Source organism: Phaenicophaeus curvirostris, chromosome 7, assembly GCF_032191515.1.
Source record: "Phaenicophaeus curvirostris isolate KB17595 chromosome 7, BPBGC_Pcur_1.0, whole genome shotgun sequence".
Classification (NCBI taxonomy): Eukaryota; Metazoa; Chordata; class Aves; order Cuculiformes; family Cuculidae; genus Phaenicophaeus; species Phaenicophaeus curvirostris.
In genome coordinates this window covers 39,715,948-39,738,516 of record NC_091398.1, presented here as the reverse complement: position 1 = coordinate 39,738,516, position 22,569 = coordinate 39,715,948, and the positions used below count along the sequence as shown (strand labels likewise).

At 45.3% G+C, this 22,569-nt stretch overlaps 1 protein-coding gene across 8 annotated transcripts in view; it reads right to left on the bottom strand.

Annotated features, from left to right (window-relative positions):
- MBD5 (methyl-CpG binding domain protein 5) overlaps positions 1-22,569 on the bottom strand; it is a 123,926-nt gene that overhangs the window by 56,036 nt on the left and 45,321 nt on the right. For all 8 annotated transcript variants that reach the window (XM_069861654.1, XM_069861658.1, XM_069861657.1 and 5 more), the window contains exon 2: positions 17,576-17,673. The gene's annotated coding sequence lies outside the window, so the exon portion shown is untranslated. The remainder of the gene's footprint in view (positions 1-17,575; positions 17,674-22,569) is intronic.

Sequence of the window (22,569 nt, the reverse complement as noted above, 5' to 3'; positions counted from 1 at the left end):
TGGCCTTCAAAAATGCATTTTAATAGCCTGATAACACAATATACCAAGAGAAAACCACCACAGCTAAAAACCCAGCAGGGCAAGGGAGGGGATTCTGCCCCTCTACCCGGCTTTCATGACAGCTCATCTGGAGTCCTGTGTCCAGTTCTGAAGTCCCCAGCATAAGAATGAGATGGAACTGTTGGAATGAGTCCAGAGGACGCCACAAAGATGATCCAAGGGCTGGAGCACCTCTACGACGAAGACAGAATGAGTTGGGGTTGTTCAGCCTGGAGGAGAAGAGGCTCCAGGGAGACCTTAGAGCAGCTTCCAGGACTGTTAATGCTACAGGAAAGCTGGGGAGGGGCTTTTTCCAATGGTGAGGAGTGGCTTTAAATTGGAAGGGGGAAGATTCAGATTAGACATTAGGAATAAATTCTTTCCAATGAGGGTGGGGAGGCCCTGGCCCAGGCTGCCCAGAGCACGGGTGGCTGCCCCATCCCTGGAGGGGTTCAAGGCCAGGTTGGATGGGGCTTGGAGCCCCTGATCCAGTGGGAGGTGTCCCTGCCCATGGCAGGGGTGGGACTGGATGGGCTTCGAGGTCCCTTCCAACCCGAACCATTCCATGATGCTATGAAATACAGCACCTCCAGGCAGGTCTTTAGGAGAAGCTAACTGAAACTCAGCATTCAGGTTAACGTAGTAACACGTCTGTTGTGCTTCCATGATGCACAGCTCCGAGGCCACCGCGCTAACATATTTGTTGTAGGGATGCGATACACAGCTAGGAGGCTGCCGTACTAACATATTTCACAGGTTTGGCAATGGTGTAACTTGGGTGGATGGAGCAGAGGAGATGGAAGAAGGGACAAGAGCTGCTTTTCTGTCTCCAGTTATAGGAAACAAAATAAAGAGACGGAGTTTTCATCTGCAAGAGGAGAAAACCAGTGACATCCATTTAGCCTCAATCATATAAATCCTGCATACCTGATACTTCCACAAAGCGACAAGCACTAATAACGCACCTTACATTGCGGAAATGCCTTTTATTGGAGAGAAAGCCTCGGTTTTGACAGGAAAGGTGCACGCCTGGATTCAGAAACAGCACACTCTCAGTCTTCTCCTGGCAATTTAAAGCCGGGATGCAAACAATCCGATTGACAAATAGCTCGGTTTCCGACGTTGAGGCAAATCAGTGCCACGTGCAGCCCTGGGTAATGAAAAGGTGAGCGGCGAGCAGCCCTGTACCACAGCGCCCGTCCTACCTGTCGGCGGTTGCTATGGCAAGCGTTTGCCTCTCTTTTGTACATTAAACAGGAATATGTTTGCTGCTTCCTTCTCGATATTGAGATGAATGCTTGAGATTTGGACCTGGGAGAGGTGGAAACCAAAGATTCCCTCCAATAATCATCCATTCCAATTGATTTTGGTTTGGTGAAAACCTCTTAGAATTAGAAATTAATGAATGATTTTAAAATTCTTTTAATTCAGCTGTAACATAATGTTCTAAAAACTTGTGAGGTGTTTCCACAAGCTCCTTTGCAGACCCGTTGTAGCTGTGTTTCTGTTTTCTACTTCACAATGGAAATGCAAGTGAATTTCCTCTGGTGCTGATCTTTCATTTAATACAGAGATAACGGTGAGAATGATGAGAACTGAGATGATAAACAAATAATTCTAGGTCTGGATAATCCCAAATTGTTTCTTTCCTCCCTTTTTTATCTAAACGAAAGTTGTCAGAGGCACAGAAGAATGAAGTAGTCAAAAAGCTTATTTAGACATCACTCTTGAGAACTAAGAAATAATGGCTTTAAATTGGGGGAAGATTTAGATTGGACATGAGGAAGAAATTCTTCGTGATGAGGGTGGGGAGGCCCTGGCCCAGGCTGCCCAGAGCAGGGGTGGCTGCCCCATCCCTGGAGGGGTTCAAGGCCAGGCTGGATGGGGCTTGGAGCCCCTGATCCAGTGGGAGGTGTCCCTGCCCATGGCAGGGGTGGGACTGGATGGGCTTTGAGGTCCCCTCCAAGCCAAACCATTCCATGAGTCTATGATTCTCTTATCCAAATCCTCAAACTCATTAGGAAAGAAGAAATATAATGTAGAAACCACACAAACAGTTTGTATTGTTGCCCCACGATACTTCATCATCACATAATAAAGCGCCTGCCTTTAGACGTGATATGATGCCATTGTTTAAATTTAAATCCTCCAAAAAGAAAACAACATAAACTTTTCTAAACTATGTTATTTCTTATTTAAAAATTCTTGGAACAATTCTCCATAACTGGCAAATCTTGATTATTTTCAGCTTTCACACAGGCCAAACACTGCCACCACAGTCGACTGGAGTTTTCTCCTAAATCTGAAACATTATGTTCTCCATCCGAACTCCACACAGAAGGAGGTACCGATGGGTTTTCAGCTGAAAGAGGAGAGATTGAGATGAGATCTTAGGGAGAAATGCTTTCCTGTGATGGTGAGGAGATGGCCGCTCCATCCCTGGAGGTGTTCAAGGGCAGGCTGGAATGGGCTTTGAGCAACCGGATCCAGTGGGATGTGTCCCTGCTCCTGCAGGGACTGAATGACCTGTAAAGGTCCCTTTCAACTCAAATCATCCCATGACTCTATGAATCGCCCCATGCAAGCACAGGAGCACCGCCCCGTAGAAATGGTTTTACGTGGTCATTGCTCCAGTGTGAGATTATTGGGAATTCTTAAAGAAACTAAGAAAAGAAAAGGAGAAGATAAAACTAAAAGAGGTTGTTGCTTCACGGCCCTCTTAGGACTGAAGTTTTTAAAGAGCTGGCACTGAAAGGAAGGTCCAGGACTGGCTTTAACCAACACCGATTGTTTTAAGATGCTGAGCTTTACTCTTTGCCTCTTTAGCGATGTGACCAACTTCATCACCATCGCGCTCACGCTTCCCGTGTTCTCTCCTCCTGTCACCCCTCTAATGTTCATCTCCTAGAAAACGATAACCAACTTCCTCTCACGCACAGATTTCATCACTTCGTATCTCCACAGCGCCTTCCACACTGTTAAATGTTGTCATGACACAGCGAAGCCTGGACCGTGTGCGTGAATACTGGCATCCACCTCAACCGCAAGAGGCGAAGGAAGTTCTGAAAACATGTATAGAGTGGAGGAATTTCATCCCCACCCTGCACTAACTATGTTGCCATTGAGAAATATCCACCACTGTGCTCTCTTTAAGTAGTTTTTCCAACTGATGTTGCTACTAATTAGTACTACTAGTTGTTCAATTCATTCATAGAGCATTGGGATGGCGTTTTAACGGTCCCCTGACACAGGAATCCTAAAGCAGAATTCAGTTTCTGGAATCCTAATTCTATTCTAAGGTTAATAGATAGTTTCCCACTGAGTTTCATATAGAATAGTTTGGGCTGGAAGGGACCTTAAAGATCATCTAGTTCCAACTCCCCTGCCATGGGCAGGGGCACCTCCCACTGGATCAGGGGCTCCAAGCGCCATCCAACCTGGCCTTGAACCCCTCCAGGGATGGGGCAACCTGCTCCAGTGTCTCACCACTCTCATGGTGAAGGAATTTTTCCTTATGTCTAGCTTAAATCTGCCCCTATAATCCCCCCTGGATCACTGCTCACTCTCTATACATACAAGGTGTCCCAATATTGAAGCCGTTTGATCATTTAAAAAATATCCATCTTATTTATTCAAAGAAAGAGATCAAAATTCCCTAAAACTTCAGCCTAGGATCGAATGATTTTTCAGAACGCTTTGATATATTTTATGAAGTCTGGTTTCAAGGTATTGCCAGAAACCATGGCACCAAATCATCAAACGTTCCTCTTGTTTTTAGAAATACACATCGCCTGCTGCAAGAGGCAGTGAGGCCAGACAGACACCTGAAATGTTATTAAGCTGCTTTAGTGACAAATGTACCAAATCACAGATTCATGGAACGGTTTGGGTTGGAAGGGACCTCAAAGCTCATTCAGTTCCAACCTCCATGCCATGGGCAGGGACACCTCCCACTGGATCAGGGGCTCCAAGCCCTATCCAACCTGGCCTTGAGCATGGCAGGGGGTGGGACTGGATGGGCTTTAAGGTCCCTTCCAACCCAAACCATTCTATGATTCTACGGATGGAGAAGATAAAACTGTAAAACCAGTAACAAGGGATAGAAGTTTATTCTTTATATTTCACCTTTAAGGTCTTCTCTGCCCAAAACAACTGCGGAAACAGGCAGGGGCGGTCACACTATAAAGACAGTTAGAGAATCGCAAAACAGAATCATAGAAGGGTTTGGGTTGGAAGGGACCTTAAAGATCATCCAGTCCCAGTCCCCTGCCTTGATATGGCAGTTTGGAGACACTAAGGCAACCCAAAACGCTCCAGAGGTAGAATTTGTCAATATATTTTCTTATTTTCAACTGTTCTAGAGTAGCGCTTTTAAAAAACTTGCTCCGTGAAGCTTTTTGGAACTCTAGCAAGATAATTTAACACATTATGCTACCATGGAGCCGAGGTCACCCATACTGACATCATGTTTTGCATGAATTTTTAATATCCTTAGCATTATTTTATTTGACATTCATGGAATCATCTCAGGTTAAGCCGAATGGCAATACATCGCCTCGGGTTGTGTTTTAGGAGCTGTGACGCTGAGAGCTTGGCAAGGAGCTCAGGATTTCAGGTATTTTATGCTATTCCATCGATACATTTACACCTGGGCATCAACCGAAAAGGTATTCCGTGATGTAGAGGTGCAGCATTTAAGCACAATTATCAACTCTGAAATCAATGTGATTCCTTTCTTCCTATCTCCCTTTCTTTCTTTCTTCCTATCTGTTTCTTTCCTTCCTTCCTTCCTTCCTTCCTTCCTTCCTTCCTTCCTTCCTTCCTTCCTTCCTTCCTTCCTTCCTTCCTTCCTTCCTTCCTTCCTTCCTTCCTTCCTTCCTTCCTTCCTTCCTTCCTTCCTTTCCTTCCTTCCTTCCTTCCTTCCTTTTTTCTTTCCTTCTTTCCTTGACTGTGGGTCTAGGACGTGCTGGCTGAATTTATGGATGAGACTGAACAATCTGCACCCCTGCCCAACCAAAAATCTAAGTGACCAAGAAAATGGTGAGAGAGGAAAGGAAGGAAGAGGAGGAAAGAGACAAGGAGGAAAGAGGAGAGGAGAAAAAAGGAGGAAAGAGAAGGGAAGTAGGAAAGAGGAGGAAAGAAGGACAGAGGAGGAGAGAGGAGAAGAGAGGAGGAAAGAAGAGTAGAGAGGAGGAAAGGAGAAAAGACAAGGAGAGGAGGAAAGGAGGAAAGAGGGGGGAAAAGAGGAAAGAGGAGCAGAAGAGGAAAGAGGAGGGTAGGGAAGGAAAGGAGAAAAGAGAAGGAAAGGAAAATCCATGAACTTATGAAAGAGCTGTCAGTACTGTACACAGATCTAGGCATATTTTGGACAGGAGAAGGACCAGCTTTTTGCCGTTCACCCACAGACACCTGCTGCACCCATGCTCATCCCTGCAGACAAATCCAGGTCTCGAGACTGAGCTGTAACCGTGGGATACAAGGGCTCCCTCCACTCTCCCATCCCTCCGTCCCCGCTATCCCTGAGGAAGGACGGTATTTCCCAGCAGTTCCACACATCTTGGAGCACTTGGAGTGCATGGAGGACACACGACCTCCTCCTTCCATGTCTGTGCAACCTCAGCTCCTCGACGCTGTTGAGCAGAGGCTTTTTTTGCTTTCTAATTATCATCCGTTCTCTGAATTGCTTTTTGGTTAATAAAGCAGTTATTATATTTCTGGATTTAATAAAGCGCAAGGAATACAGCATTACTCTGGGTGCAGTTTTTCTTTTTCTGAAGGGACAAAAAAGATCAGGCATTGGATTTATTTTTGGTATCTTTTGGGTTGATGCTAAACATATTCTGCCTTTTTTTTTTTCCTGCAAAAGGTGACGCTGCTGTTCACACACGGCAACCAGGTACCAGACAGCTTCCTGGAATATTAACTGTGTTTCCACAGAACCATGTTAAGTGTAAATAGTTGGACAAAATGAAAAAGCAGGATGAAATTGAAAGCATGCAGAACTGAGAGCAGAACCACAGAATGGTTTGGACTGGAAGGGACCTCAAAATTCCACCTCCTGCCATGGGCAGAGACACCTCCCACTGGATCAGGGGCTCCAAGCCCCATCCAACCTGGCCTTGAACCCCTCCAGGGATGGGGCAGCCACGAGCCAGGAGGATATTTTTGTTGGCACCACTATGGATCAGAGTAAATGAAGAGAATAAATCAACAGACACACAGGAAAGGCTCCCTCTGCATCCCGAATCTCTAAAGCCATTTTTGGACTTGAACACATGAACCACTGAAACAACAACAGATTAAGAAACAGTTTGATTCCTGAAAAAGACTGGCCAAAGGCCTTAAATCTCATACTTCTGTCAAAATACATCCAAAGATATGATATGTAAAATCTATTGAAAGCTGACTGTTAAGAGATTAAATCAACCCAGCTGGACAGACGGCCCCATCACTCCTTATTACGTAGTTATGAAATGTCAGAGGTAAAAGGCTCTACAGATCACCAGGATTTGCATTTGAAACTACACCAAGGTCACACAGTTGAGAGCGAAGCAAGTGAAAATTAGATAAAATGCGAACTCTTCAAAGGCTGCTGTGAAGATGCAGCACGTTTTTGCTATTTTAGGATATTTTCTTTAGAAGCACAGATTAGGTTTGGTTTTTTATTGTACTCCTCTACTTCCAAGCCTTGAAAGCATTAACTGAGTGTCCTCTGCATTGAGCTTTCACAAATACTTCTGTATTTTGTTTTGGAAACACAGTGGACAAGGACAAACTCAGGGCACGCTATGTCCAAGGGGACAACTGGTCAGGAAGAAGCAGCACACGAAGAAAGGTAAGAGGAATCAACCTGAAAACACACGCTTGGAGTACCTAGGGGTGAAGGACTCTCTGTGTGGTCTTTGAAGATCTCCTGCAGACAACTCCATGGTCAGATACACATTTTGGGAGAGCTCCTCTTCACCAGAGAGAAGGGAACTTTGAGGAGTACAAAACAAATGCATACAACAGATTTGGACAAATCCAGGCGTGTCAGAGGTTACCCTACCATTTCCATTTAATGGCAAAACTCTGGATCTGGTATTTTATTGAACTTCAGTCATCAAGCAGCAGATGATATGGAAAAATCTACTACTCTAGGAAATATCCAGAACAAGACCTTATTAGATAAATTTTCAATACTCCTCAAAAAATCTTTATTTTTTACCTTTAATTATTATAAAATCGTAGAATGATTTGGGTTGGAAGGGGCCTCAAAGCCCATCCAGTCCCACCCCTGCCATGGGCAGGGACACCTCCCACTGGATCAGGGGCTCCAAGCCCCATCCAACCTGGCCTTGAACCCCTCCAGGGATGGGGCAGCCACCCCTGCTCTGGGCAGCCTGGGCCAGGCCCTCCCCACCCTCACAGCAAAACATTTCTGCCTAAGACCTCAACTCAATCTCCCCTCTTTCAGCTCAAAACCATCCCCCCTTGTCCTGTCCCTGCACCCCAACATACATTAGAGCAAAAGAATCATGGAAATGAAAGACAGAGACAGCATCAGCATTCAGGGAATGTTCCTTGATGTTGCCAACAAGCAGTTTTTAGATGGGACAAAACACAGGATGAGCTCATGGACAGATAAGAAACATTTCACTGATATGGAATCTGTACCCTAGAGCTCACCTTATCAAACATGCTGCAAAAATATCTGAACCAGATATTTCCCTATAAATATTTATCTGACAAATTCAGAAGAATGGCCAGGTACCCTAGATGAGACATTCATCCAAACCATAACCATGAAATACACATCACTCAATACTTCATGAACATGGCTGAAACGCTTCTTCAGTCCTGCCATCAATTCCCATGGAGCCAGGGCCTGGCTCCGACTTCAGGAATTGTGTAGGAGCACTGACTGTATCCTCGCACCCGTCTGCTCTAAAATCACCTCTTTATCGCCACTAAATGACCGCGTTTGCTTCAATGCAAAAACATAGTTCAGTCCTAGATTAATGTCTCCGAAGCTTCTACGTCTACATAAACCTGCTGGCAATAAGCGCTCACAGCCCAGAAACCACCCGTGTCCTGGGCTGCATCCAGAGCACAGGGACCAGCAGGGAGGGAGGGGATCCTGCCCCTCTGCTCCGCTCTGGGAGACCCACCTGGAGCCCTGGGTCCAGTTCTGGAGTCCCCAACAGAAGAATGATATGGAACTCTTGGAACAGCTCCAGAGGAGGCCACAGAGATGATCCAAAGGCTGGAGCACCTCTGCTATGAGGATAGGCTGAGAGAGTTGGGTTTGTTGTGCTTGGAGAGAAGAAGGCTCCGTGGATACCTTAGAGCAGCTTCCAGTGCTGAAAAGGGCTCCAGTAAAGCTGTGGAGGCGAGCCTGTTATCACCTCCAGACTTCAAAACAATATTAGGAAGCTTTAATCCAGGTTTGCTGGAAAACGATAGTCTGTGCGCTGAAGCCAGCCAGGAAACATCCTAAAATGAAGAAAGATCTTTCTTATGCCCTAGATGGACAAAAAAAGCCACCATTTCCCAAGATCTTTTGTGCCACCCAACCAAAAAGTCAATATTCTGCTCACAGTGTGAACATAATGCTCTGCTTTTTTAAAGAAAGAGAACTAAAAAATACACGTGTTGAGGCTGGCACTGCCGTTATCCTACGCAGGCAGGGAAGAGGTGAATTGGAGTTGTGGTTTGACCTAAAGCACAATAAGTTTCTGGCTTCAGCTGCGTCTTGTCTAAGTAACTTCATTTTCTGACAGTTAACTGCATGTTCTTTAGACACTGTTTCTGTCTAGAACTGATCACACGAGGCTGGGATGCAGAAAGGCCAGTGCTTGTGCTTATCCCTAGAGGAACTGAGGCCATCCTTGAGCTGCTGGAGCCGTAAGGGAAAGAGGCAAGAAAGCTCACCCTGCAGGGAGAGGGGGACAGGAGAGGTGACTCCAACCTGACCAGCAGGAGATTCCATCCCACACATGTCACACTCAGGATAAAGGTGATAGATCACAAGGGTCTCTCTCTCTTCTTTAATGGTCGATGTTCGGTGAGGACCTTGTCTGTCTGTTTGCCCTGATCTTGGATCCGTGCATTCCTGAATCCACCTCCCAGCTCCCTCCAAGCCTCAGACCCTTCCCCTCGTGTCTGCTCTGCAGTGTTTGTGGAGACACAGCCAGTGCGGGAACCGGGGGAGATTTTATACATTTGTATATATTTCATTCCTTACTTTCTCTCCTTCTCCTTCTCCTTCTCCTTCTCCTTCTCCTTCTCCTTCTCCTTCTCCTTCTCCTTCTCCTTCTCCTTCTCCTTCTCCTTCTCCTTCTCCTTCTCCTTCCCCTTCCCCTTCCCCTTCCCCTTCCCCTTCCCCTTCCCCTTCGACAGGAATGGTTGGACTCGATGATCTGGTGGGTCTCTTCCAACCTGGTTATTCTATGATTCTATGATTCCTTCTCCTTCTTTCATTAAATCTGTAGTTTTAGTTTCCAACCCACAAGTCCCTTCCTCTCATTTCCCTTTCCCCAGGGGTTGGGGTGGGAGGGAAGGGAATTGGGAGCCCAACTGCTCGGCTTTAGCTGCCAAAATTGGCCAGGCTAGGGCTAAACCATGACAATTTGTTTTGTCATCTGAAAGAGCATTCCTATTTTTAGAGATCTGAAATGCGTTTCAAGTTTTAAACCACCAACAAAATCCAATTTAAGAAAAATCATTAAAATCCTCATTTTCCTGTATGCACTACTTCGTCATAATGACTCCCACCGAATAGATATTAGAAAGAAGCCTCTTCAATATGCAGCGAACGGTCAAATCCAATGGAATTATGGAAACATGTTTCATAGTAACCACCGAATTTTATACCATGATACTGAGGGAGGTGCCTGGCTCAGTTTTCACTCTTCTCAATGCTAAAAGACACTGTAAACAGCTGGGTTTCACAGCTCTTCAGGTATGCAGATAGGGTACCAGGGTTATCCACAGCCTTAATATTACCACAGATGGCAAAATCAGCTAAATATTAGCAATGTGACACATTTTAAGTAACATCATCTAAATCACTCACTTCCTACACTGCAAGACACACATTTTGCAGTTTTATAATCATAGAATAGTTTGGGTTGGAAGGGGCCTCAAAGCCCATCCAGTCCCACCCCCTGCCCTGGGCAGGGACACCTCCCACTGGATCAGGGGCTCCAAGCCCCATCCAGCCTGGCCTTGAACCCCTCCAGGGATGGGGCAGCCACCCCTGCTCTGGGCAGCCTGGGCCAGGGCCTCCCCACCCTCATCACGAAGAATTTCCTCCTCATGTCTAACCTAAATCTTCCCCCTTCCAATTTAAAGCCATTCCCCCATGTCCTGTCACTCCAGGCCCTTGGAAAAAGTCCCTCTCCAGCTTTCTCGTAGACTCCCCTCAGGTCCTGGAAGGATTCTCTGGCAAGTCATTGGAAATACTAACATTAAACTTTAATCAGGTAAAGTTTTCTTACTTACCCTAGATGTGAAATTTCATACTACGTGCAGGGTACTTGATAAATTTACCAAGATCTCTTAATTATGAATATTTGGGGATTACAAGTCCCTGGAGGTGCCAGAAGTTTGCATGTGAGTGATGACCAAGGGCTCCCTCTGCTTCCTAAAAACCTCAAGGTCTTTACTCCAAGTTGTTCCTCAGTAATGGCAGGGATGGTATATGGGAACACACCATGTATTTATCCGCTTTGGAAGACATCACGCTCTTCCACATCTATTGAATGCAAACGCCAAGGACTTTGACTTATGCCAACTAGTGTTGAATTTCCTTTCAGACTACACCATACTATTTCTTCTTCAAGAGATGAAATCACATAAAATAACATCTGAAGCATATGTGTCTCACAGCATATATTGAATTCTATGCCACGAGAACAGAATATAAACTGAAAGCTACTCCATGAGAACTTCATTCAACACAGAGTATCTCCCAGTGAGAACACCTACACGTCGGACTATTCCAGGCTGCCACGATGCCGACTGTCAACTGTTCATTTGCCTAGAGAAACTACCTCATGAAAATGTCACTTGAAACATTTAAACTACACTTGAGATAAAAAGAAAACCAAAGAAAAAAGGAAAAAAGAGATCTCTATCTCAACCGGCATAAATGTCCACACTGTATAAAGCATCCAAGCAAGAACTTTGATCAGTTTTTCCTCTTTTGCCTTTTATTAAGGGACATCTATGGCCAAGTTTCCTTTCCTGATCCCTTTGTCAAGACAGCAATGACTTGCTGTCATCAGAATCTTGTTGTGGTTCTCTCTTCTCACAAACTCTTACCAAATTGCACACAAGATTCAGTAAGGAACATTTCCATTTATGAATCAAGAGCATAAAACCAGAAGCATTTGGTTTTCTAATACCTGAACAACACGCATCTCAAGGACTTGACGGTTCTTTTGGACAATCCATGATGGATCCATGGCCTAAGGAGTCTTAGTTCCTGTGTTAAGAGCTCAATGGACAGATGGAGCAGGTTAAAAAAGAGGAGAGGTTTTCACTTTTCATGGTATTTTTTACATGCAAGGTTTGGTTCACCCATCATTTGCTGAAGCTCAAGTGGTTTTGGCCCTGCTCTCAGAATGGTACCCAGGGCCTTTCAGACATTGAAGAAAAACACCAAAAGAAATGTAATAAATCCTTTGAAGTGATGGAATCTCAGTCTAGGAGACTAAGGTAAAGCAAACTGTGACAACTACTGAATCTTCTTGTGACCAAGTCTTACCTTCATTAATAGTTTTCATGGATGGGGTAAAAAAACAGAAAAAAAAATGCATTTTAAATGACAGCCCTGGCCCATCACCACAGGTTTGCAGACGAAAAGGGGCTCTTCTCTTTAGAAACCTTGTTTGAGCTTGAATTTAAAAGCATCCCTGGTTTTAATTTCAAACCGTTTCACCGAACCAGGATCCTTCTAGGAAGAGATCGAGGTATCTGAGACTCCCTGGACTGTGTAGGCAGAAGCTGACCAGCGCGGGGATGTCCATGCAGCAACAACGCTGATAGAAGCCGGCTAGGAATCTGAAAAATGACAACTCCTTGTTTAAAGATAAACAAAGAAAAGCAAGAATTAGTTTAACTTCAAAGCTCCTCTTTCTCTGTTGTGGCTACACTGATAAACTGTAGCTCCTGGTGGTCCAAAGCCAGATCGGATGTGGAGAAATAGCAAGGAACCACGCTGAACGTGCCAACTTCAAACCAGGGCTGCCTGCAAAGCCGCGGGTGCGCCAAGAGTTTATCCCTTCCCACCAGGGCCTTTAGAGAACACAATTCTGGTCTAACTGGAGACAAGTGCAAAGAGTCAAAGACTCCTCCACGTTAGAACGAGGATGGAAACGAGGAGAAGGGCCAACTTGGCAAGGCCTTGGCTCTGGGGACGCTTGGACCTGGAAGAACCACCCGCGGGGCAGAACCCCCAGCACCAGTTACTCAAACCAAGCCCTGATGAACCACAGCACAGACACCTCTCGTCTTTTTGTATTTTGACTGTCCTCAACCATTTTGACAGATTCGCATCACGGTGGCGAGTCTCCAAGGATGTGAATTCATAGTAAGGGGAAAATACAACAAAAGAAAAGAGTAAAATGGAAGAAAACCACCTCCGCAACCTTTCAAGCCATCTTTGTGTAACAAAAAACAAAGTCTCCCTAGGTTTTCATGAACACCTAAGATTTACACTTACTACCCTTGAGTTTCCTTTCAGAGCAGTAGTTTTTCAGACAGAATTATAAAAGCAAAAATCCAAGACCTGAATTTGGTTTGCTGTTATAACAGCAGAGAATAATTCACTTCATCTTAGATATCATGTTCTAACTACACAGAATCATAGAATCACCAGGTTGGAAGAGACCCACCGGATCATCGAGTTCAACATCCCTCCTTTAAATATGTTGCGTAATTAACAACTAATGGCAGTAGCTCTTCTCTGTTCTTTTACAGCTATGGCTCTTTAGGGAAAACCAGATTAGACGTAGCTCTCACAGAAATTTCTTGCTGTATCATAGGAAAACTCGATGATCCGGTGTCTCTCTTCCGACCTGGTTGTTCTATGATTCTATGATTCTATAAGGATGGAGACTCGTTAAACTTTCTAAAATCGCAGAGTGAGGTAAGACAGAACTCTCAGACTTGCTGGAGAAATTCAGGTTACTGTGATCGTGTGAAGCCAACCCTCAGGCAACTCATTGGGAAGCCGTGGGCATGCATGCCTTGCTTCACTAAGAAATATTACATATTAAAAAAGATGAATTTTAACAGTTTTGCTGTGATGTTATTAATTTTAAAGAGAGAGATGCACTGCAGTATCAGAAATTTTTGCATTATTTAAATATTTAACTTTGAAATTACAATCAAACCACTGAACTCGATTAACTTGGCAACAATAAAAAAGTGTCAGGAATATTTACTTTTGTTCAGGGTGCTCACTGTTCTAGTTTTCACAGAATCATAGGATCATCTGGTTGGAAAAGAACTTTGAGATCAGCGAGTCCAACCATACCTGTCCGCTGCAAAACCAGATCCCCGAGCACCTCATCTACCCGTCTTTTAAACATCTCCAGGGTTGGTGACTCCACCACCTCCCTGGGCAGCCTCTACCAGGGCCTGAGAACCCTTCCTGTGAAGAAATCTCTCCTGATATCCAGCCTGGACCAGCCCTGTGCAACCTGAGGCAACTTCTATCATCCTATCGCCTGCCACTTGGGAGAAGAGACCAGCACCCACCTCCCCACAACCTCATTTCCAGAAGCTGCACAGAGTGATGAGGTCTCCTTTCAGTCTCCTCTACTCTAGGCCAAACAACCTGAGCTCCCAGCCTCTCATAATCCTTGTTATCCAGCCCCTTCCCCAGCTCCGTTCCCTTCTCTGGATGCTCTCCAGCCCCTCAATGTCCTTCTTGGAGTGAGGGACCCAAAATTGAACCCAGGATTTGAGGTGCAGCCTCACTGTCATTAAGTCCAGGCGGACAACCCCTTCCCTGCTCCTGCTGGCCACCCCATGGCTGATAGAAGCCAGGATGCTGGTGGCCTTCTTGGCCACCTGGGCCACTGCTGGCTCATGGAAAGCCCTTGTAGTTTTCATGACTGGATGATTTCAAAGGTCTTTTCTAACCAAACAATTCTATGATTCTATGATAAATCTGGAGCCAGAATGGAACTGTAATTCTGGATAGTAAGTGAAATGAGGGAAGATCTGTACTGTGAGAGAACAGATAATGAACTTGGAATAGAAACTCTCTGACATTGGAAATTACTTGGATGAGAGAGAATGAAAACAGAGACGCAGGACATGGGACATATGAGAAACTAGGAAAAGTGAGAACGGCTGAAAGTGAAACTGAGAACCAAGAAAAATGAAATAATGACTTCCAAAAGGACGTCTCAGACAACAACCCTTTCAATTCCAGTGCTTTTTGTGGAGGATCTCTGCTCTCATGTTTCTGGCTTGAAAGACTTCATCTATCGCAAGGTGGGGTTGGAACTAGATGATCTTTAAGGTCCATTCCAACACAAACTATTCTGGAAGCTGCCAGAACTGAAAATGCTCCTGCAAAATAACCTGGGCTTCAGAGATTGGGTTTTCGTAGTATCATGGAATGGTTTGGGTTGGAAGGGACCTGAAAGCCCACCTGGTTCCAACCCCCTGCCATGGGCAGGGACACCTCCCACTCGACCAGGTTGCCCAAGGCCCTGTTGTTTTGCCAGAATCTCATAGAGAAAACCTGTTGCTAAAAGGTACAGTAAAGCATTAAGGCAAACTCTTAATTCTACCTGCAGAGCAAGGTCTGAAAATTCTACAACACAGAAGATCTGGAACCACACACCAAACAAATAAACCCAGTAGATGGCTGCACACTGATTAAAAACCACCTTTTTAATGCAAGGATTTCCTTCTATGGAGAAAAATCACATGTTATCATGTAATTAGAGCCTGCATGATAATGTCCAAGGTACGAGTGGGTGAACCAAGGTCACCAAGGTTTTGAAGTATTACAGTGCCAGCAGAGTAATGCGTATTAAATACAAAAAGCTCTTGCGTTTAAAGATAGATCAAATGGAACAGAAACAGTGACTGCACATACCTAGACAGCTGGGAACGACTGAGCAGCAGCAGATAAGAGCAGAGCGAAAGAAAAGCTGAGAGGCCTTAGCGTGCTGAATGGTTTTATGGATCTGATTTAGTAGTGGACAGGTACAGTTGGGTTTGATGATCCCAAAGGTCTTTTCATTCAAGTGATTCTATGATTCTGGAGCAGCATTCTGGGGTTTATCCATGCGTACATGTTAAAACTTGAAGGGAATAATCCATAAAATAGTAACTTAAGACAAGGAAACACTTCTGCCCCAGTTTTTCACATACAAAAATGTTTCTTCTTATCCCAAATGCAAACGTTGATGAAAACTCATAGAAGCACAGAATGGTTCGAGTTGGAAGGGGCCTCAAAGCCCATCCAGTCCCAGCCCTGCCATGGGCAGGGGCACCTCCCACTGGATCAGGGGCTCCAAGTCTCATCCAACCTGGCCTTGAACCCCTCCAGGGATGGGGCAGCCACCCCTGCTCTGGGCAACCTGGGCCTGGGTCTCCCCACCCTCATTGGGAAGAATTTCTTCCTTATAGCTAATCTAATTCTTCCCCCTTTCAATTTAAAGCCATTCCTCCTTGTCCCATCCCTACAGGCTCTTGGAAAAAGCCCCCCCCAGCTTTCCTGGAGCCCCTTCAGGTACTGAAAGGCCACTATTAGGTCTCCTCGGAGACCTTAGAATTGCCTCAAAACATTTGTTTTTCCTTGACCAAACGTTGTACCTCCCCGTTTGAGAACAAATAAAACCTCCCTCCAAGGTCTGTCCGTAACAGCAACAACAAAACAACCCCCCCAGTTGAAGCCCAACACGGTGAGGTAGGAACAACCCCTCAGCCCAGCAGGGTTTGTCTCTCAGAGGATGAAGCTCTTCCGTTCCAGGGCGGGAAAGAAAAAGAAAGAAGAAAAGAGAACTGACTTCATTTCTTTCTTACTTTGAGTTTGACTCTAAAAACAGCTGCTGTTTGTTCCCCTGGTTTAGGTCACCATAATTCAGTTATGCCATGCTTCTTAACTCTTTCCCATCTGCTCTCCTCTTACAGCTCCTCAGGGAGCTGAGAAAACCTGGAATGATGGAAACCCCGACAGAATGAGGGCTGCGTTAGCCCTGATACTTGCACCAGTGTCCATGGAATACAGCAACAGATACGAGCAATGTGACGTTTCAGAGCCCTTGCTGTTAAACTTGAGCTGAAAGAGACCTCAAAGAGTAAAAAGAGAAGGACTTCTCTTCTCAACAGGGGCACCACAGTCCACCAACACAGTAACTTTCACTCTTCAAACAAACACCTAATGAGGGCTACGCAAAGCTCAGATCTGAGAACGAAGGAGCTTATTCATGAACCTGCCCATCCTCTTACTCATCAGCATTTTGCATGCTTGGGTTTGAAAAGTCTCAGGGGACGTTGCAGCTTTCAGAAGTTCAAAAATGAAGGCATATCCTCATTTTGGACCAGTGTTCTACAACAAAGAGAGGCCAATATGTAAATTCCTACTGAATCAAGGCATCCCATTAGGAGTTCAATTATATTCAGAAATTACGTCTTAATTGCTTTGCTCACAGAAGAGCTCTACAGCTAAACCAAAAATCCTCTGCCATATCATCAGCACTAAATTTCTGACATTGCCACACATTAAATTAACAGCAAATAATGAGTGGGAAAACGAGCTCTAGTTCCATAGCAGAAAAAACTCTTCCTGCATTACCTGGAGTGTTTCAAACAGGTATTTTAAAAATACAAAAAATCATAGAACGTCCTGAATGGGCTGTGTGGATCCAGGGTTAACAATGCACAAAAAAAGAATACACAAACAAAACCCTCGGAATACCTCTTAGTTTGATCAAAAGTCCATAGATTTATTTCTGAACTCCCACAGAAAACTTCAAGTTATTGACCACGACTTCACTCCAAGGGCTGCTGGATACTTCTTTTCCACATAACTTCTGGTGTTTTGAGTAGTAACCCCTACACCCAACTCTTCTTCAGGCTGTGATACAGAATCATGGAGTGGTTTGGGTTGGAAGGGACCTCAAAGCCCATCCAGTCCCACCTCTGCCATGGGCAGGGACACCTCCCACTGGATCAGGGGCTCCAAGCCCCATTCAACCTGGCCTTGAACCCCTCCAGGGATGGGGCAGCCACCCCTGCTCGGGGCAACCTCCACACCTTACAGGAAAACATTTCTTCCTAAGATTTCATCTCAGTCTCCCCTCTTTCAGCTTCAAAGCCTTTCTCCTCCACCAAGGGAGCTCTTTCCATACAGTTTAACTTTCCCGTCAGCTGGATAAATAAGCTTACTAAGAAAAAAGTTAAACCTTTGGAAGCGCAGTCAGGCTCCTGAACCTCTGCTACTGTTCAGCGTTGGTTATTTTTGTTCAGTTTTGGTTATCTCACTTATAGGCAAACACATAATAGAGATGATTTTACTTACCTTTGCTGTCTGAAGGAAAAAGATTTCAAAGGTCTTGTCTGGAAATGATATATTCCTCAATAGTTAAGCCTCCAATGACCACCATCGTCAATAAGGAACTGAAGGAAAACACCACAGAGCCGTACATCAGCCAGGTGAACTGCAATTAGACCGAGCAGTCCTAGCAATTGTATTTATTTATTAAGGCACAAAGGAAAATGGTGCATTTCATAAAATGCGTAAATTAATTGGTTGCTGTTAAAAACAAATAGAAAAAGAGAAACACAGATTTGTTCAGGTTGGAAGAGACGTTTAAGAACAACGGGTCCAGCCCTTAACCCAACACTGCCAACTCCAGCTCTAAACCGTGTCCCTAAGCACAACATCCACGTGGCTTTTGAACCCCTCCAGGGATGGGGATGCGACCACTGCCCTGCCTCTCCCAGGGCTTCACCACTCTTTCAGTAAAGAAGTTTTTCCTAATATCTGCTCTAACCCTCCTGTGGCACAACTTGAGGCCATTCCCTTTCATCCTATCGCTTGTCACTTGGGAGAAGAGACCCAGCATCCACCTCACCACCATCTCCTTACAGGGGGTTGTAAAGAGAAGGTAAGTTTAGAATTGAACTAACCACCCAATGTACTCGCTTCCTTTGGAATCCATCCGCGCTACAATGCTGAACAGCTACAATATTTTTTTTTCCAGCTACAATATTTGTTTTTACTCTCACGGCTCTTGCAGTTGTTCTCAAATCACTAAACCTTCACGAACGAGTTTGAGCATCTCTTCATGGGGAGAAAGTTTCTTCTGGGTTGAATCTGATGTTTCAGGGAATCTTGGGACCTGTTCCTTTTGCTGAATGGCACCAAAATGCTTTATTTTTATTTCGTGTGATTTTCTGCTCATGATCCTCACAGCCAGGAGGAGTAACATCTTAATTAATGTGAATTGACCAATGAAATGACAATATTCGTTTCTTCATAGCACATTATATTACTCACAACATCTGGCTTCTGCATCATGTGACACTGATACAAAAGAATCACAGAACCTTGTAATCATAGAATAGTTTGAGTTGGAAGGGACCTTAAAGATCATCTAATTCCAATCCCTGGCCCTGGGCAGGGACACCTCCCGCTGGCTCAGGGGCTCCAAGCCCCATCCAACCTGGCCTTGAACCCCTCCAGGGATGGGGCAGCCACCCCTGCTCTGGGCAGCCTGGGCCAGAGCCTCCCCACCCTTAGCATGAAGAATTTCCTCCTCATATCCAGTCTAAATTTTCCCCTCACCAAAAAGAGACACAGCTTCTTGGCACTGGGCAGAAAGGGACACTCATGCATACACAAACCAGACATTTGCTGTCTTAAAAAAGTCTATATTCCCCGTTCTTTTCTTTAAATTCGCTAGCACCTTGCCTTGAATGTTGTTCCTCTAAATATCCTGGAGTATGAAGAGTTGGTTCTACAAGATTCTGCATCCTAGTCTGGTGCCAGCCCACAAAACATATGTCTCTGCTCAAATGCATGACTATGTTTTGATTTCTTTCTTATTCTTTATTTTTTTAAATCTCTTCCTGGACCGAGGACAAAACATTTCTTCAGATATAACTCAACATTCAGCATCTTCTGAGATACGAAACTTTTTAAGTTACAAATATATTATTGGTAATTTATTCCGAAACAAAAACTTTGAAGGAGTAACCCATTTGAACACATGACAACAACCACAAAGTAAATGCTTGAAAATCATTGGGGAAAAATAATAAATTGGGTTGACACAATTTTTTTTTTATATTCATAGGTGCTACTGAACTGAAAACCCATCGGATTTGTTTTTAACCTAAATATCTGATTGCATAGCTACGTAAAAACATTAATACTTCTTTCCTGAAGTCGTCAGTTTTCCATTTCACAGAATCATAGAAACACCACGTTGGAAAAGACCCACTGGATCAGAGTCCAACCATTCCCATCAATCACTAACCCATGTCCCTCAGCACCTCGTCCACCCGTCCCTTAAACCCCTCCAGGGAAGGTGACTCAACCCCCTCCCTGGGCAGCCTCGGACAGGGACCAATCACCCTGTGAAAAATTTTTTCCTAATGTCCAGCCTGAACCTCCCCTGGTGGAGCTTGAGGCCATTCCCTCTCATCCTGTCCCCTGTCACTTGGGAGAAGAGCCCAGCTCCCTCCTCTCCACAACCTCCTTTCAGGGAGTTGTAGAGAGCAATGAGGTCTCCCCTCAGCCTCCTCTTCTCCAGGCTGAACATCCCCAGCCCTCTCAGCCTGTCCATATAGTAGAGATGCTCCAGCCCTCAGATCATCTTCATTCCGTATTATTTGGGATGATGTAGATTTCCTGCCATCATTGATACAACAGCACGAAGTTTTGTTCAAACAACGTACAAACCCAACTGGAATGCACACATCATGGTGACCCCACCACCGGTTTCTTTCGATGAGTCTCTGGGCCAGTCCAGAGCTCTCGTGGTGAAACCGTGCTTCTCTGTGAGCTGTGGTACCTGTCCACACCCACTCCACACTGGGGGTCTGCTTTTAATTAGAGCATCATAATGCAAACAACAGCCATTCTAATACTCTAATTAAATATTTGCATTAGCTTCAGCAAATTAGCTTCACGAAGGGCCAGCTTCTGCAGGGGCAGAAATCAAAAGTAACTTTGATGAAGTTACATGTGTTATATTAAATCTCACGGGTGGAGAACATGCCTGAGCTTCATAAGGATGCGTAGGGATTAAAAGAAACCCACTAGCTTGGACGAGCACAAAATGGTGAAGGGTTTGGAGCATAAGCCTTATGAGGAGTGGCTGAGGGAGCTGGGGTTATTTAGTCTGGAGATAAGGACACTGAGGGGAGAGCTCATCGCTCTCTACAACGACTTGGAAGGAGGTGGGGGTTGGTCTCTTCTCCCTGGTAGCCAGTGACAGGTCAAGGGGAAATGGCCTCAAGGTGCACCAGGAGAGACTTAGAATCACAGAACCCTTAGGTTGGAAAAGACCTCAAAGATCATCAAGTCCAACTGTCCCTGTCCACTACTAAATCATATCCCTCAGCACTCCATCCATCTGTCTCTTAAACACCTCCAGGGAAGGTGACTCCACCACCTCCCTGGGCAGTGGTTCCAGTGCCTGAGAACCCTTTCTGTGAAGAAGTTTTTCCTTATGTCCAATCTAAACCTCCCGTGGCACAGCCTGAGGCCATTCCCTCTTCCCTATCACCTATCATTTGGGAGAAGAGACCATCATCCACCTCACCACAACCTCCTTTTAGATAGCTGCAGGCAGTGATGAGGTCTCCCCAGTCTGGATAACAAGAGGAATTTCTTTACTTCAAGGGTTCTCAGGCCCTGGCAGAGGCTGCCCAGGGAGGTGGTGGGGTCCCCATCCCTGGAGGGGTTTAAAAGACAAGTAGATATCGTACTTGCAGACACAGTCTGGTGGCAAACTTAACAGGGCTGGATCAACGGTTGGACATGATGATCTCGAAGGTTTCCAATCAAAACCGTACTGTGATTCTATCATCTCAGATAATTTTCTTCTAGGGAAGGGAGCATACACGGAGGCACCACCACAGAAACATTCCAAAGGCTTTGCAGTCTCCATCATCCATTTCCCTCTGGGAGTCAGGCATTCGCGTTCCTCCGTTGTGAGGAAAACCCCAACCTTACAGGCATATGAAGATTATTTCACATCAAGATAAACAGAAAATATCACAAGTTTTACTAACCAAATGAGTGTGTGTAGCTACACAAGGGTAACTAAAGGTCTTTTCTGAACAGTTTTCAGTGGTGAATGTAGAGGACTTGTAGATTTGAAAACCACCAAACAGATCATTTCTATTCCAGCTTTCTATTTTCACAGCCGCAAACCCACACGTACGTCGCACACTGGGGATCACATGCTACGTTTGCAGTGGAAGAGGAAGAGAGCAACAGGAATACGCGCTGCACGATCCTTCACAGGGCTACGTTCTCCTCTGGTTTGAGAACCCGTGAGATGACTCAACTGAGTGGCACAGGCTGCTGCTGGAAAAGAATGAGGATGAAAAACCACGTGTTCCTCTTTTCGTGTGCCACAACAACGCAGAAAAGGCAGCCTCAGTCTTTTGTTGAATTAGCAGTTTTAACACAAAAATAAATAAACCAGGTCTGGCTTGGCTTTGTCACATGAGCAAGCAAGAGTTACTGAGCTCCCATAACAGATGATTGCTCCAATACTGTTGTAAGAAAGAATTTCACCCTGCTTTTAGCATTTTTCACCATTTTATTGAAGACATTTTCTCTAAAACCATGAAAGTCTCACTAATTTTATCACTAGGAGGCAGGTGAAGGCCACTCTTTGCTCTTCTCAAGCATTCTCCAGCAGTGCTTGGGCTCGTCTTATTAATGAAACCTCCCATGTCACCGTGCTGAGCAAAGGGCGACTTGGTGACACAGCTCACCACAGACCTCTGCGATGCTGTGCTGTGCTGCTTCCACTGGGCACTGTTGCTGAGACGTAAACATGCATATCAGTCATGAAATGGTTTGGGGTGGAAGGGACCTCTCATCCTATCTGTACCCTCCCTGATCAAGAGCCCCTCCCCAGCCTTCCTGGAGCTACTTTCAGTCCTGGAAGTAGCTCTAAGGTCTCCCTGTAGCCTTTTCTCCAGGATAAACAGCCCCAACTCTCTCAGCCTGTCCTCATACAGGAGGTTCTCCAGCCCTTGGATCATCTCTGTGGCCTCCTCTGGACTTGCTCCCACAGCACCATGTCCTCCCTGTGCTGAGGACTCCAGAGCTGGACCCAGGGCTCCAGGTGGGTCTCCCAGAGCAGAGCAGAGGGGCAGGATCCCCTCCCTCCCTGCTGGTCCCTCTGCTCTGGATGCAGCCCAGGACATGGATGGTTTCTGGGCTGCGAGAGCACGTTTCCACCTATATCGAGCTTCTCCTCCCTCAGCACCCCAAGCCCTTCTCCTCAGGGTTGTTCTCAGTCACGTTGTCCCCCAGCCTGGATC